Source organism: Apodemus sylvaticus, chromosome 7 (assembly GCF_947179515.1).
Source record: "Apodemus sylvaticus chromosome 7, mApoSyl1.1, whole genome shotgun sequence".
Classification (NCBI taxonomy): domain Eukaryota; kingdom Metazoa; phylum Chordata; class Mammalia; order Rodentia; family Muridae; genus Apodemus; species Apodemus sylvaticus.
The window spans coordinates 123680679-123691184 of record NC_067478.1 but is presented as its reverse complement, the minus strand read 5'-3'; the positions used below and the strand labels follow the sequence as shown (position 1 = coordinate 123691184).

At 40.9% G+C, this 10506-nt stretch overlaps 1 pseudogene; it reads right to left on the bottom strand.

Annotated features, from left to right (window-relative positions):
* Positions 1 to 7575: 7575 nt before the first annotated feature.
* On the bottom strand, positions 7576 to 9650 carry LOC127689848 (uncharacterized; annotated as a pseudogene).
* Between the last annotated feature and the right edge of the window lie 856 nt (positions 9651 to 10506).

Here is a 10506-nt window from a genome sequence, read left to right as displayed (position 1 = left end):
CTGTGGCTGTTGAAGTTCAGCTTTAATCCATGGTGATCTGATAGAATACAAAGTGTTATTTCAATTTTCCTGTATATGTTGAGGCCTGCTTTTTGGAAAACTTTATGGTTTAACTTTGGAGAAGGAACTGTGAGGTACTGAAAAGAAATTATATTCTTTTGTGTTTGCATGAAATATTCTATGGATATCTGTTAGGTCCATTTGATTCATAATGTCACTTAATTTCATTCTTTGTTTAGTTTTTCTTTGGGTGACTTACCAATTGATGAGAGTTAGATGTTGAAATCTCAGTGTATTGGGTTTGATGTGCAATTTAAGCTTTAGCAATGTTTCTTTTAAAAATGTGAGTGCCCTTATATTTAGGACATTTTCTTTGTGGATTTTTACTTTGATAAGTATGTGGTGTCCTTCCCCATATCTTTTGACTAATTTTGGTTGAAAATACATTTTATTAGATATTAGAATGCCTACTCCAGCTTACTTGTTAGATTCTTTGTTTAGATAACTTCTTTTTTTTATTAGATATTTTCTTTATTTACACTTCAAATGTTATATCCTTTCATGATTTTCCCTCTGAAAATTCCCTATTCCATTGCCATTCCCCCTGCTAATCAACTCACCCATGCTCTCTTCCCTGACCTGGCATTCCCCTACACTGAGGCATCACGCCTTCACAGGACAAAGGGCCTCACCTCTCACTGATATCTGACAAGGCCATCCTCTGTTACATATGTGGCTGGAGTCATGTACTCCATGTGTACTCTTTGGTTGGTTGTTTAGTCCCTGGGAACTCAGGAGTTACTGGTTGGTTCATATTGTTGTTCCTCCTATGGGGCTGCAAGACCCTTTATCTCCTTGTATTCTTTCTCTAGCTCCTCCATAGGGGACCCTGTGCTCAGTCCAATGATTGTCTGTGAGTATCCACCTCTGTATTTGTTAGACACTGGCAGAACATCTCAGGAGACAGCTATATAAGGCTCCTGCCAGCAAGCACTTGTTAAAATCCACAGTAGTTTCTGGGTTTGTTAACTGTATATAATGGGATACAGAATTTTAAAAAAAAGAATTCTCAACTGAGAAATACCAAATAGCTGAGAAACGCTCAAAGAAGTATTCAGCATTCTTAGCCATAAGGGAAATGCAAATCAAAACTCCCCTGAGATTCCACCTCACACCAGTTAGAATGGCTAAGATTAAAAACTCAGGTGACAGCAGATGCTGGAGAGGATTGGAGAAAGAGGAATACTCCTCCTCCATTGTTGTTGGGATCACAAGCTGGTATAATGACTCTGGAAATCAGTCTGATGGTTCTTTGGACAACTGGACACTGAAATGCCTGAGGACCCAGCTATACCACTACTTGGAATATACTCAGAAGATGCTCCAACATGTAATAAGGACACATGCTCCACTCCATTCATAGCAGCCTTACTTATAATAGCCAGAAGCTGGAAACAACCCAGATGTCCTTTACCAGAGGAACTGATAAAGAAAATGTGGTATACAATGGAGTAATGATGGATACTGTTTTTCCATCCATTCTAATAACATGTGTCTTTTTACTGGGGATACTGAATCCATTAATGTTGAGAGATATTAATATCCAGTGATTGTTAATTCCTGTCAGTTTGGCATTTGTGGTATTAGTGTATATGTGTAAGAGAAAGAGAGCTCTTCACTTGTTTTTGCTGGTATGGAATTGATTATTTTCTGTGTTTTCTTGGATGTAGTTATCCTCCATGGTTTGGAGTTTTCTTTGTAGTATTCCTGTAGGCCTGGATTTGTAGATAAATACTATCTAAATTTAAATTTGTCTTAAAATTTTATTTTCTCCTTCTGTGGTGATTGGGAGTTTACTGGGTATGGTAGTCTAGTTTGGCACCTGTCTTCCCCCAACCCCGGAAGTATCAAGATATCTGTGAGATTCTTCTAGATGTTAGACTCCCTTTAAAAAGTCCGTGTAATTCTCATAGGTTTGCTTATACCTGATTTTTTTTCTCTTGCTGCTTTTCAGATTCTTTGTGTTGTAGATTATGTATTTGGTTATTACCTGATGGTCAAATTTTCTTTTCTGGTCTATTCTAATTGGTGTTCTATAAACCAGTTGTAGAATATGTATAGGCATCTATTTCTTTAAGGTGGGAACATTTTCTTCTATGATTTTATTGAAAATATTTTTGGGCCTTGAGCTGGGAGTCTTCATTATCTTATATTCCTATTATTCTTAGGTTAGGTCTTTTCATTGTATCCCAGATTTTGTGTCAGGAATTTTTTAGATCTAAGATTTTCTTTGACTGATATATCAATTTCTTCTATTTTATCTTCTATGCTGGAGATTCATTTTTGCATCTATTGTATTCTTTTGGTGATGTTTGCATCTGTAGTTCCTGTTCTCTTCCTTAGGATTTCTATCTCCAGGATTCATTCAATTTGTGTTTTTCTTCTTATTTTTTTTCTATTTTTGTTTTAAGGTCTTGAGCAGTTTTATCTCCTTTACCTGTTTAATTTATTTTCCTGTATTTCTTTAAGGGATGTATTTGTTTTCTCTTTAAAGACTTCTACTTGTTAAATTGTTTTTTCCTTGTATTTCTTTTAAGTATTCATTTCCTCTTTGAATACCTCTTTTATTTTTATAAGATTGTATTTATGGTCATTTTGCTGTGTTTTAGCTGTGTTATGATATCCAGAGCTTAGTATAGTACAGGAGCTGGGCTTTGAAGATGTCATATTGTCCTATGTTTGGTTGATTATATTTCATTGAGGGCCTTTAGCCAACTGGATGACTTTGGTCTCTCGATGTTCCTGTTATAGTAGATATTGGGAGAATATTTATTAGGGGAAGGATCTTGATGGTCCCAATGTGGGAGACCTCTGATGGGTATGCTTCATCTCTATGGTAAGGATCTATAGGTCTGTTTGGTTCAATATCTATAGGTTTGATGAGGGTAGGAAGATATGCTGAGGAAAAAATAGTTATCTACCTAGGACATCAAACTACTCAAGGCAACTGGGGTTGCCAAAGAGGAATCAGGGAGCAGGAAAGATGTTGGGGGTAAAGGAAGCTAACCTGTATGGTTTAAGATCCACAAGTCTGTTGAAGGTGGACAAAGAGGTAGCAGGAGAATCTACTCCTTGTTTTTTACCCTCTTAAATAGTCATTTTGATTGATTTAAATGTTTTCATGTTCATTTCCCAGGATTTAGAGACATTAGATGGTATTTACTTTTGTCTTAATGTTATCTTTCATGCAATCACTATGCTCTTTTTTTTTAATTAGATATATTCTTTATTTACATTTCAAGTGATTTTCCCTTTCCTGGATCCCCCCTCCCCGAAAGTCCCATTCTTAACTTCTATGTTCCATCTTAACTAATACTCCTGGGGGAAGGGGGTGCTCTACATCAATGCTACACATTTCACAAGCCTTGATAGTAAAAATGCTTCAATTTCATAGCTAGATTATGTTGGGATTCCCCTATAAAAAGCAATTTTCTTGTGTGTGTGTCCTAATATCCTTAAAAGTAATAAGTGAATCCTTTTAGAATGTGCAAACATACTGAAACTCACAGCATAGACTTCCTTGTTCAATATGAACTGATATATCCTCCAATGGATTTGAAAAGTGCTTTGATTTATGACCTTTTTGTCTTATAAGTATAAAAATTTCAACATGATGTTGTTACATTGGGATATGAGATTTAAAGTGACTTGAAATTGTGCTCCTGGGTTGTGCTCACTCATGTTTGGCTCTAAAAGAAATTACCTCTGACTCTCTTCATAGAGAGAAAATTAGAGTAATTTCACAAGTCCAAGCTTCCTTGTGTGCATATAGAACAAAAAGCAAGACAGATTAGCATCAACAGGCCCTTACGAGATACTCAAATGCATTCTTAACCCTAATTCCTTTTCATTCTTCTGCCGCTTTACAGTTTGAAGTATTTGTGATTAAAACAATTGAAAGTATCTTCAAGAATTTTTTGCTCTATTATTTAGAACTTAAGAGATATATATTCTTTAGTTGAAAATCTTTACATACTTATTTTAACTTATTAAAATCAAGTAAAACATATATAAAGGTTGTGATCATTTCTAGTACATTGATATATATATATATATATATATATATATATATATATATATATATATACATATATATATATAAGATTTAAAACTGCTATGTGTTTTCTGTTTATGCTAATATTAATGTAACATGTATTATATAGATATTACTTCTTGATCTTATTAATTCAGAATGCATGTGAATAGAGGTAGTCCACATTCTTAGATTAAATTATCTGCTTTTGTCTATGACACAGATGTTGTGTACTTCTATACATCTGTTAGTGCTCATGTCTGAACACAAGTCCACGTGATAGTAGAGCTTCAGTTCCTTATTATCCACTAACTTGCTCAGTTTTGTTCCAGAATAAATCCTTACTTTGAATGTGACAGTTTTCTCATGGGGTAAAAAAACGTGAAAGGGGAAAATGGAAATATAGTGAGTGTCTATATCTCCACAGATGAACTTGAAATATGGCCTCACAGATGCACATCATTAATAAAACAGACATGAGAAACATAGAAGAAAGTATTAGGGAGAATGTCTCCCATCTATGTAACTAAACAGATAATCAGGGTGCAAAAGCATGGAGGAAACCAAGGGAATTGAAATAGCTTTCTGAATTCATGAGAGAAATAGATGTTGATTAATTCAAAATATCAACAAGGATGTGAAACAGTAGGCTATAAAACTATCCCATGAGGAGGCAATGCTAGGAATTTGCAAAAAGATGCAGCTCTTTCTATTGTTAGCCTAATTGTGTGAACTGCTGTTGCTATTAAAACTTGAGTTTTGAATCTTTATCCAATTTTTTATCACATTACTCCAAGGGTTTAAAATAGAATAATTCCCATTATAATTTTAGAGCAATGGACACTAAAATTTCAACCATCCTAACACTCAAGCATGAGATTGAAATAATAGCTATCAGTTATCAAAATTGATCATGACAATAGCTACTTTTCATTATGTTTGGTAGTATTCATTCTTTTAAATTGGTTACTTTATTTATTTACATTTCAAATGTTATCCCCTTTCCAGGTTTCCCCTCTGCAAATTCCCATCCCATCTCCCCTTACCCTGCTTCTATGAGGGTGTTCTCGCACCCACCCACCTACCCACTCCAGCTTCACTGCCCTAGCATTACTCTAAATTGAAGCATAAAACCTTCAAAGGACCAAAGGCTTCCCCTTATTGATGCCAGATAAGTCTCCTTCAGCTCCTTCAGTCCTTACACTAACTCCTTCATTAGGGTCCTTGTGCTCAGTCTCATGGTTGGTTTCGAGCTTGCTCATCTGTATTGCTCAGGATCTGGCAGAGCCTCTTGGGAGACAGCTGTATTAGGCTCCTGTCAGCAAGCACTTGTTGGCATCCACAATAGTGTCTGGGTTTGATGTCTGCATGTAGGATAGATTCCCAGATGGGGCATTCTCCGGATGACCTTTCTTTAGGCCTCTGTTCCAGTCTTTGTCCCTGTATTTCCTTTAGACAGGACCAATTCTGGGTTAAAATTTTGGGCCTGAGTGGGTAGATTTATCCTTCAACTTGAGGGGCCATTCCTAACCTCTGGATATGGTATCAACAGATTCTCCCTACCTTTGTTGGGTATTTCAGCTAATGTAAAATCCATCGTGTCCTGGGAGGCTCTTGCTTTCCTGTCATCTGAGTCTTTCTGGTTGCTATCCCCAGTTCCCCATCCCCCATTACCACACACCTCTATTTAATTTCCTGGTCCTCTTTACATTTCCTCCATCTCCTCCCATACCTGATGTTTCCCCTCCTTTTTCTCTCCTCTTCTTCTTTTCTTCCCAAGTCCCTCCCACCCTCTAAAAAAAAAATTGACAAAATTCAACATCCTTTCATGTTAAAAGTCTTGGAAAGATCAATTCAAGGCCTATACCTAAAAATAGTAATATACAGCAAACAAGAAGGAACATTGAAGTAAATGGAGAGAAACTTGAAGCAATCCCACTAAAATCAGAGACCAGACAAGTCCGCCACTCTCTCCTCATCTATTCAATATAGTACTTGAAGTTCTAGCTAGAACAATTAGACAACAAAAGGAGCTCAAAGGGATACAAATTGAAAAGGAAGAAGTCAAAATATCACTATTTCTAGATGATATCATAGCATACATAAGTAACTCCAAAAATTCTACCATAGAGAACTCTTAGAGCTGATCAACAACTTCAGAAAAGTGACTGAATATAAAATAAACTCAAACAAATCAGTAGTCTTCCTCTACTCAAAGAGTAAATGGACTGAAAAAGAAATTAGGGAAACTACAGCCTTCATAATAGTCATATGCAATATAAAATATCTTGGTGTGACTTTTGCTAAACAAAAGACAGATCTGTATGAGAAGAATGTCAAGTCTCTAAAGAAAGAAATCAAAGAAGACCCCAGAAGATGGAACGATCTTGCATGTTCATGGATCAGCAGGATAAATATAGGAAAAATGGCCATCTTGCCAACATCAGTCTATAGATTCAATGCAATCCCTGTCAAAATTCCTACTCAATTATTCACAGAGATTGAAAGAACATTTCTTGGTTTTTATTGGATATTTTCTTTATTTCCATTTCAAATGTTATCCCCTTTCCTGTTTTCTCCTCCTAAAACACTGTATCCCATTCCCCCTCCCCCTGATCCCCAACCAACCCACTCCCTATTCCCTGTCCTGGTATTCCCCTATACTGGGGCATCAAGCCTTCACAGGACCAAGGGCCTTTGCTCCTTTGATGTGCAACAAAACCATCCTCTACTACATATGAGGCATGAGCCATGGGGCTCTCCATGTGTACTCTTTGGTTGGTGGTTTAGTCCCTGGGATGTCTGTGGGTACTGGTTGGTACATATTGTTGTCTCTCAGGGGACAGCTATATCAGGCTCCTCTTAGCAAGCACTTGTTGGCATCCATAATACTGTCTGAGTTTGGTACCTGTATATGGATGGAATCCCAGGTGGGGCAGTCTCTGGATGGCCTTTCTTTCAGTCTTTGCTCTACACTTTGTCTCTCTATCTCCTCCCATGTGTATTTTGCTTCCTCTTCTAATAGCAAAAATCTAAGGATAGTGAAAACTACTCTCAACAATAAAAGAACACTGGCAGAATCACCATCCCTGACCTAAAGCTGTACTACAGAAAAATAATGATTAAAAAAAGAAAAGCTGCATGGTATTGGTACAGTGACAGGCAGGTAGATCAATGGAATAGACCCAGAAATGAACCCACACACTTATGGTCACTTGATCTTTGACAAAGAAGCTGAAACAGTCCGGTTTCTTTACTGGGGGGAGGGGGGTATTCCAAGCAGACTTACAGGGGACCAGGATCCCGTCATGGATTAGTCTGGTGATATGAGGGCATATGCCTTCCCTTTCTTTCCCCATGGGGTACTGTCGAACCCTAATGGGAGTGGCTCCAGACTTGAGCTCAACCACTAACGGGGGGGGGGGGGGGGAGGGGGGGGAAGGGGGAAGGGAGGCTGTCTCGCCATTCCCATTCCCCCTGTCTCAGCCCAAGCCTGAGGGAACTGAGCAAGCCAGTCCTTCAGCCCCCTCAGGGGTGGTCGTTTCCTTTTGGTAAATCCAATATTCTTCTTCTAATTGCAAAGATAGCCCTAAGGTCTGAGGTGGCGTAGCTCCCCAGGACAAATCTGGTCTGGAGGGGGCAAAAGTTATTTGTGCCTTTAACTTGGTTAGCAAATCTCTTCCTAGTAGGGGCATAGGGCATTCAGGGATAACCAAAAATGAGTGAGTTACTAAGTTTTTTCCTAAATCTACCATCTGGGAAGTGGTCCATGGGTAGGATTTCTGCCCCATAGCCCCAATTACCAGCATCTTTTCATTTCTTATCTTACCCAGAGGGGTTTTGAGCACCGAATATTCTGAACCTGTATCGAACAAGAAACTTATGGGGGTCCCCTCCACTTGTAAGGTTACCCTAGGCTCAGGGAGGGGAGCCAAGCCCTGTCTCCCCTAGTCTTCATCATCCTCAAGGGACAGCACTTTTGTCCCTTGCTTTTTCTTGGGGCACTCACGGGCCCAGTGTCCTTTACCTTTACAGTGTGCACATTGATATTTCTCCAGGGGTGGGTTGTCTCTTCTGGGTCTCCTTGGTTCCTGCCATCTTCTGCCTCCCAGGTCCCATAGCTGTCTATTCCTGTCTCTATCTACTACTGTGGCCAGTATTCTAGTCAGAGTCTTCTCCTGCTTCCTCTCTCTCTGATCCTCATCTTCTCTCTTCGCCCTCTTCTCTCTTTCTCATTTCTCTTCCTCTGTCTCTCTCTTGTGATATATTCTTTCAGCCTCTCTAACCACATCTCTTATAGTATAATCCTGAAGTCCCTCAATCTGTTGCAATTTCTTTCTGATGTCAGGGGCTGACTTCCCAATAAAAGCTATAATCACAGAAGCTCAACTTGCCCTTCAGACGTAGGGTCGAAAGGGGTGTACCTTCTGTATGCCTCCATGAACCTCTCCAGAAAGACTGAAGGGGGTTCATTTGGCCCCGGAATGACCTCTCTTACCTTAGCCAAATTTGTGGGCCTTTGTGCGGCACCTCGAAGATGCGCCACTAGAGCCTGATGATAATACGACAGCCGTTCCCTACCTTGTGCTGTGTTATATTCCCATTGAGGATGCTTCAAAGGAAATCCTTCATCTATCCCTTCGGGGTTCTGGACAGGGCATCCAGCATTGTCTTGGACATTCTTCCAGCCTCGAGGAGAATCCTTTCTTTCTCCTCAGTGGTGAACAAGGTCTGTAAGAGCAGTTGGCAGCTGTTCCAGGTGGGCTGATGTGAGTACAAGAGGGACTCTATCAGACCTGTAAGCCCTGCTAGATTATCTGAAAAGGGAGGATGATTAATTTTCCAGTTATAGAGATCAGAGGAAGATAAAGGCCAATACTGCAAAAGCTGTAAGCCATTCTGGTTATTTGGACCTGGGGGTACCCCGACAGCCCTAAGGGGAAGCATTATAGTGGAGTCAGCTGGCCCTTCAGGGGTAGCTCCTCGTTGACTTCTTGTCCCTGCAGAGAGGCCCTCCCTTTCCCCAGCCACAGGGGCCGGAGTCAAGGGTTGGGGTTTTGGTTGTGAAACTCAAGGGTAAGGTGGAGGAGGGGAAGTAGGCAATTCAGGGGGTCCCTCTATTTCAGGGTAAATCTTGGGGCTGGGTGCTGGTGAAATGCTGCGTCCGCCATCTTCTTTTGGCTGTGACTTCGTTTCTCATTCGCAACACTTTCCCAGACAGCCAGGATCCTGGAGCCAGAATGTCGGGGTGGAAGGAATGGCTGGACCCACCACGCTGGAGACCACGTGCCAGGTCCTCCCATACCGTGATGTATGGCTGTTGGTCTGGGTGCGATCCCAGTCCTTCCTGAAAGACAATGGCCTTCACAGCCCTGATGGTAGGCAAATCAAAAGTCCCTATGGGTGTCCAGCCTACTCCAAAGGTAGGCCATTCTGAGGTGCAGAAGGTCTGCCAGGGTTTTTTCTGAATTTCTACTGACAAATTCCATCCTCTCGCCCTAACGCCCTTCCAATAGTCCTTAGTCAAGGACAAAGGGGTCGTCACCAGATGCTGCATGGCAAAAAACAAGAAGCACAAGAACCGAACACAAACAACAGACACTAATACGTCCAAACACACTCGCCCACATCTGGAGATAAACAAACAACCAAACTTCTGATAGAGTGGGATTCTGCCCCCACTCTCTCTTCAGTAAAAAGAGCACTTAGTCCTCTTTGTTCTGAAAAACCACAGTCAGGCTTTCCTGACTGTCCCTCACCCTCGGAGCATCCTCCAGGGTTGCAGGCTGTGGCCCTAGGACATCCCTTTCCGCAGCCACTGGGTCCTTAACAGCCCACAGTGGCAGCTGCAAACTAACCACAGAGCAGAATTCCAAGTCTACTCCTTTCTGTTACAAATCGAAACCAAAACACAAATACAGTGGCACCACACTCAGACACTCAAAACTCATACAGACATACCTCCAAGGGGTCTTTGGGGTTCCCGGGTGCTGTAGGGATCCCAGACGAGCCCCCACAATAAAGGACTCCCATTTGGGGAGACCCCACTCGAGTCTCAGGTCAGGGCACACCCAAGGAAACACGAGAGACCGGCTTGATGCAAACACACGAGGCAGTTTAATATCGGAGCTCCAGGCCAACACGTGTCTCACACTGGAGACATAGGAGTCGACCCTGAAGCTCAAAAGCCAGGGGTTTATATAGGAAAAGTCAGGGGGTAGGTTGGCATGCTTACACACGATTGGTTGATTCAAACATTGGCGGGAGGTATTGGAGCGCAATTGCATCAGCAGGTAGTGTATGTGTGTGTGGATCGGGTATCAGCAATGTAGGAGGGCGGGCAGCTTTTCTTTGTTAGCTGAGGGTCTGGTTAACATCAAACTACATCAAAGAGGTGGGAGTGGGGGATGCTA